Source organism: Oryzias melastigma, linkage group LG17 (genome assembly GCF_002922805.2).
Source record: "Oryzias melastigma strain HK-1 linkage group LG17, ASM292280v2, whole genome shotgun sequence".
Taxonomy (NCBI): Eukaryota; Metazoa; Chordata; class Actinopteri; order Beloniformes; family Adrianichthyidae; genus Oryzias; species Oryzias melastigma.
Window position 1 is genome coordinate 11,182,195 of NC_050528.1, and position 7,272 is coordinate 11,189,466.

Genomic DNA, 7,272 nt, shown 5'->3' on the forward strand with positions numbered 1-7,272 from the left:
TGTTCTGGTGTGAACTCCACCTGTAACAGAGGCTGTTACTGTGATGAGAGCTGTGTGAAACTACAGGACTGCTGTCCGGACTACACTTCAGTCTGCAAGCTATGTAAGTGGAGAGGAACTGTTGAAAATGTTTGAGTTTACATCTCTGGGCTGCATGGTGGTTAGCAGTCATCAAACGTGGTTTAAGTCCTATCTGGGTCCTGTCTATGTGGAGCTTGCTCTTCATTGGTGGTTTTCCCATCCAGCATATCAATTATAGGTTGAAAACCCCATTTAGTGGAACGTTTTATTACTTGTGTGTGACATGCAGAGTAACTTGATTTTGTCATAGGAGCATTATAGAATTTAATCCAACATCTTATGGCATCTTACAATTGAAACGTCGTGTTATTAATCAGAGACTTGGTTGGACAGTCAACGTTTCTTTATTTTTCCGGTTCAAACATCCTTTGGTGGTGGGAATACAATCATCAAATCAGTAAAAACAGTAAAATCAGTACAACACAGACAGGCACTCAGTAAAATACGGACAATATAAACTCAGATCAAGCGACAAAATAGTTTAAAAGAAGCCTCTAAATTAGCTATCCCTACAGCCTGACCTCATTTTTATTATTAAAACTATCTAAAACATGACAAAGATTAAATTTGACCCTATTTCTTGTTCTGAGGGGGTCCCCAAACTTCGGCCCACGGGCCGGATCTGACCCACCTCCCCGTTTGGCCCGGCCCCTGAACCATATCAGAAACACTATTTATTTTTCCCAATCTAGCTTTGAGGTTGCAGGTCTCTGTCCTTTCAGCCACAGATCCTAAGTCTAAAAGCCATCCAAAGCTGACTGTGACTACAAGGTCCGCTTCACTGATGTCTTCTGCAGCTGCTATGACTCAAACCAGCAGCCCTGCTTTAGCTTTTGACAGCCAAACATCAACTTTTCCACCACCAGGTGAGTCATTTTAATGTCTAATTAATGCAGTGATAATGTTTTTATCAGTATGTTAAGTTACATTTCATGTCCCAACATTATCATTTATCATTATCTAGAGGAGCAAGGTGGTGGTTTGACACCCAAATCCAATCATTTAATATTGAGTGTTAAGCAGTGAGAGAGTCAGATTTTTAGTTTTTTGTTTGACTTGACTTTGGACATAAACCCTGCAGTTTAAGGGCTTTTTACCACTATCTCATTGAGCTTCTTGAAAGAGAAACTCCAATTTATTTGAAATCAAGCTGTAACCAAACCAACTTTTGCTTGATGATCAACTCTCAGAAAAAATATTTATTTCAAATGATTTGTCTTCCCCAGTTTGCCTCCCACACACAGCAATAACAACAAAATTAGATTTTTTAACAACATTGACTCATCCTGCTCTGGTGGGAGCAGACTTTGTATTTAAAGAAGTATTCAGCAGCGAAACAATAAAGCTTTTAAAGTAGTAGCGTCTGGAATTTAATAATTGCTTCCAAGTTGAAGCCAAATGGGAAATGTTTCACCCGGACACCTCGGAAAACCAGCCAACATTTTTCAGAAATGAGGAGTCTTGCTTCTTTTTCTATAATGGAAAGCAATTAAAAGCCCTGTACTGTTTTGTTTTCAGGTGAGAGGTTGAAATATGAAAATTAATTATTTGCAACAGCAAAAAACTGTATTATATTCTATGTATTGATTTTTTATTTATTTTATTTTTTAGAGACTGAATTAAAAAGTCTAATTTTGGCTAAAACTTAAAATAGAAGAGCTTGTTTGTTGGAATTAAACACAATTTTATTTTTTTTTCCTGACTTATAATAAGTTCTGTTCTTGCAGGAAGATTAACGATGTCTGACGGCGGAGCTCCAGACCCAGGTACTACCTTTTCTTCACCAGCAGGGGGCAGTCCCAGCAAAAACACAGAATTGACCAGCAGCTCAGAAAAAGGTATATCAAGTAGATTCAGCAGTTTCCAAAATACTTTCTGTTTAATTGACTTATTTACTTTAAGTTTTTCAGACAGTAACTCTTCACTTAAAAGCATCGTTTTTATTATCCCCTGATGACCAAAAGGAAGAAAAGATTTCTGAGACTCTGTCAAATGTAAGCAGACTCAGCCCAGTGATCTGTAGGATCAAAATCATAAATGTTTGGTGCGTGTGATTAACTCTTCGTGTCTTTTTAGCTTCTGTTTCAGATCCTGATGCAGAAAAACTGTGAAGGCTGCACTTTCTTAATCAGAAGCATCAAATATTCCTGAGGGGCAATATTCAATCCAGCCAGTGGAGGGCGCAACTGCACAGGAAAAAATCATTGGAAAGCTCTGGGAAAAATTAAAATTGAATATGCTAATATTTGTCTGAAAACATGGTCAAACCCTTAAACTGGAAAAGAGAACCAGGCTGCTCCTCATTTATGACATCAGTGAGATGCAGTTGTGCAGCTATTGATCAAATATAAAAATCTTGACAAGTAGTTTTTAGGGTATATTTAGGTTAGAATTAGTAAAAAGTACATCTACAATTTATTTAGAAATTAATAGCTTCATAAGTAATGTAATGGGCTCTAAGAATAATTTTTTTCCCCAAAAAAAGTTTATGAAATCTTTTTCTTCCTAGATTTCCCACATTAATGCAACTGAAAAAATGTAAAACCTTCAAAAAATAAAAAAAGGAAGAAAAGAAAATAGGATACACGTCAATTAGAGCACTCATTTAACGTCAAACTGAAGAAATGCAGACAAATACCAGAGCTCTCTTTGGAAATTAAAAGTGACTCAAGTCATTTTGTCAGTAAGTTAGCTAAAAATGTGTAAGAGTGATAATACATTTACTTTAAATGTCATAACTCTTTATAACTTTACATTTTCTTTGTGTTATATACCTTTTTTGACATCATTATCGACTAAAATTTTTAAAATAAATACTTTCTGACAGAATTAGCGCACATTTAATATGTAGTGGAGCAACATTTAACATTTTTCCTTATAAACAGATGCTGGTTTTATCTTTTACAGTCCTCTGAATCTACATTTAGTGTCATTTAAATCAGGTGTGTGGATTCTTTAATTAATAAGCTGTAAAAAATATTAAGCCACTTGGACTTTCTGAGAGGCTTTAATAATTAACTTGTTTATTTTTATCAGTTGTAGGAGGAAATTATTTAATTTCAATTGTGTCTTTTTAAACATTACATGATTGTTCTAAATTCAATTTAGAAACAAAATCTTGGTTAGTTGTATTTTTTTCCCTTTTCAAGAAACAGTTTGAAACAAGAACATTAGATCATAACTTAGAATTGAAACTCTTTCTTTGACATTTATTTAAAATAAATGATCTTGGACCATTTTAGATGATTAAAGCTGCATGAGGGTCAAACATTCTCCCAAAGGTGTATTTTGTTTCATCTGCACCACTTGTGAAGATAATTTTAAGTTTGAGTTTGAATTACTTCATATTTTTGAACTGATTCAGTTTTGGCTCAGTCACTTCAGACTTTCTGAATGTTCTGAACAAATCCACGTTCACACTTTGTACCACAAGAGGGCAGCATATCCAAATTTCTCCTTAAAAATTAAATTAAAGTTTCTTAAGTGGTTCAAAAATGTGTGAAAATACAGTATAACTTCACCTTGATTGGTTTCTGACTATTGTTGTTATTAAAAATCTTTAATTTTATGTTTTTATCTTCTTTTTAAGATGGAAACATTGACATATTTGTACATATTTTCATCTAAAAAATCACTCAAACAGGAACATTTGTATTGATATTTGTCTTGTGTTTTCCTCACTGCAGAGGTGGAGTTTCTTCATTCTCCGATTTGTGAAACCCACCAGAGAAATAAAATGATAAATCTAACTTTTTTGCCAATTGGATCAACAGTTTGGCCACAGAATTGACTCTGAAACGGGAAAAGTCCATAGAGGTTTTGTCCGGCTCGCTCCAAATACAAATGTAAAGTGTTTGACATGGTGTACATGTAGTGACCCCAGCAGCTCACAGAAGGAGGATGAGATGAAAATTGAATTAAGATGAAGGGGAAACAGCCCCACACGGCCTTAGGGACCGGCAGGAGCAAATAGTTCAAATTAAACCAGTATTGTCAGCCTAGAGGAACCTTTGACCCCCGAGATTTGAGTTTTACTACAGAAATTTGATTTTTTATTTTTATTTGCATGAACTTTTGCCTGAGATAGCCCCTCACCTGTCATGCTTGTAGTCTAAAATCACCTTCGAAGACGTGTGCATTCCCTGTGATATCCTCTTTACAATATCCTGCTGTGCAATAGAAGTTAATTTTGCAGAGGGAGTCCTGCATGGGCTCATGTTTCACCACAGCTTTGCAAACTTGGATCATACAGGGTCAATGAGAGGTTGAAGCGGCCTGTAGCTCGGTGGCGACTCGCCAAATATCAGTTACAATGTAATGGCAAAGGAATGCTGCTCAGTCCTGCCTGTTGCATGGAGCTTTGGCTCTAATTAGAGCCAATTTGAGACTGACATGTCTTTTTGGTTTACTCAGAAACACGCCGGGTAATGTAAAGTGACAGAAATGGATGATTTATCACTAATGTTTACAGGAGAGGTACAAGAGTTCATACATGTTTGTTAATTGTTTAAAGTAGTAAAGATAGTTAATATTTTTATTGACAGTTTGTTGGTTAAACAGCAGGTCAGATCATGCCCTTTTTTTTAGAAAGAGCACAAGAGTCTGTGTAGTCCACCCCGCCAGCCTGCAGAGGTATCCCTGTGGTGCGTGCATGTCGAGGGCCCCGCAGTTATTGATCCTGATTGGGCCTCACAGGAGGAGATTCCGGCCTGCCATTGACCCACACTTCTCGTTTCCACCCTTCTCTCAGAACATCAGAGGACCTCATCTCCTCCTGCCTGTCAGCTGGCCCGCTCGCAGGAGATTTCTGATTGTCAAATGGGGGTTGGAGGGGAGGGGAGGAAGGAATAAACTTACAGCAGGTTCGCAAAATCACTAGCAGGTCTTGTCTAAGTAAGCCGCACTGACATTTTCCTGGCTTGGTGACTGTCAAAACATCCCCCATACGGCTCCTTACCCTCCTCCTCTTTCTGCTGCAGCTCAGAGGCTGCTCTCCTCTTCAAAGTAAAACTTTTCTGCCATGTGGCCTGCATTGAACGTTTGTGTTGACGTCCGTCCAGAGCCTGTAAACTCCTCGTGAGGATCCTTCTTGCCTTCATCGCTGCCTGCAAAGCACTTGAAAAGTGTCAGGGCGAGCACGGAGTAGAAGACCATCACAAAGACGATGTAGAAGTACGCGTTGTCGTAGGTCTCTCTGGAGGAGGAAGTGGAGAAAACTGGAGTGCTGTTGGAGACAGAACCCACTGTGGTGTTGGAAATGGTCCGGTTTACTTGGTATTGGCTGATGTTGAAGTCTCTGTCTTTGAGGATCTGCTGGCATCGGGCGAGAAGAAAAAACAGAAGTGTCCGGTTCATGATCTTCTAATCAGTCACAAAAATGATCAGAAAACACAGATGTTTGAAAAAAAAAAAGAGACAAGCCAGCTAGTATTGACTCTCCATGGACACGAGTACCCTCCACTTTAGGAAAGGCATGCTGCAAGCTCCCCACTCCCTCTTTGAGAGACTTGATAAGGGGCATTTCAGTGATAAAAGCCTACCCTTTCCTTTTCTGTAGCACACAAAACATTAGAAAAGCACAATCAAAGCCTATTTTTAAGAACTGTAAATCGTTTTACTACACTGCAAAAAGAGGCAGCCTAGAAATAGGAAAAGAACACTGATTTTAAGAAGAAAATCACTAAAAAGTAGTAAAAATAATCCATCCATGCAACTATTCTTTTTTAACTAATGAGATCAAATGAAATTTAAAAAAAGAGCATTAAAAAATGAATCTTTTTTTTTTAAAAATGATAGAATTACTTCATGTTTTGGTGCCAAATAACAAATTTTTTGCTAGTTTTTAGCAAATAGTTTGTATCTTTGGAGTTTTTTTTGCAGTTCATTTTTCCAAAACTAGTGTAGTAACTCTAGAAATTGTTCATTTTAGAACAAAATAAGAATACAAACTCAGTACATGTTGGTCCATCTTAATATATCCTACAAAAAAATCTAAGAATAACGTTTATTTTTAGAACTTAAATTTACATTTGTCTTCCATAATATCTTTAGATGCCTGAATATTTCTTAAATCCAGCATTTTTGTGTCTTAAATAAAGTTTTTCTATTGTCAAGAGTATTGAGAAAAATTATTTGGAGCCATAATAATAAAAAAATAATGTCCTTATTTCTAGATCCGGGCTTCAAATCTAATATTATATTTAATTATTTAATCTATCTAATAATTCCGACCTTGGTGACATTTGTTTGTTAACTGGTTTGACAATATAAATCTTTGAATTCTTAAAAGATAAAAAAACATTCACCATGTGGATTTTGAGAAAAGCTTAGAAATTGAAGTTATAGCAATTTAAAACCTGATCAAATATCTTAAATATATCTAAAAACTAATTTCAAGTGTAGTTTTGGGGGATTTTTATTGAAAAATGCAATAAGTCAGATTGTTAAAAGACCCTTCTGACCCCGTGTGCCCCCTCTCTAACTTTCTTTCTCCTCTATTCCATCTAAAAGTCCTTTTTCTGCCCATTTTCTTTGTACTCTTCCCTTCACTTTCAATTTGGGAGTTGGAAGCTGCAAAGACATTTGGATTGTTGTCAGCTCCGGTCAAGTAGTCTACTCATTTCAAAGAGTGTCGGGGTCAGAGGTTAAGTTGTCTCCAGTGTGTTGCTGCTTGACTGACACTTTGTTCTTAGGCGAGCCCTTTGGCTTTTTCACTCATTCTGTCTTACCAGTCCAGCACTTGTAAAAAAAAAATATTAATTTGTTTGTTGAAGTAAAGAAGATAGTGCTCAGCAAACAACCAGATCTTAAAGGAATACAAACAAAAGCGCTGTACAAAAATGCTTGATTTTGATTGTGAATGGCACGGACAGCTGCAACCTTGATCCTTAAACCTCCATCAGGACACAAAGAATGAGAACTATGTACTGGTGTTTTGTGAAAGTTTGTGAAGAGTTAGAAAAAAAATAAACACAATTCACCCAGTGGGGGATTGGTACTTTTGTGTGTGTTTGGCAGCCGTCTGAGGTCTGTGCAGCCGTGTCAGTGACGGATGTTCCTGTGTGTCTGAGCGCGCTGGGCTTCTGTAATTTACAGCAGCTCTGCTTTAGTCATTAAGGGTGTGAAGGAGTCACCAGAGAGCTGGAATATGTCCAAAACCCTCCATTTATGAACCAGGACGTATATATGATT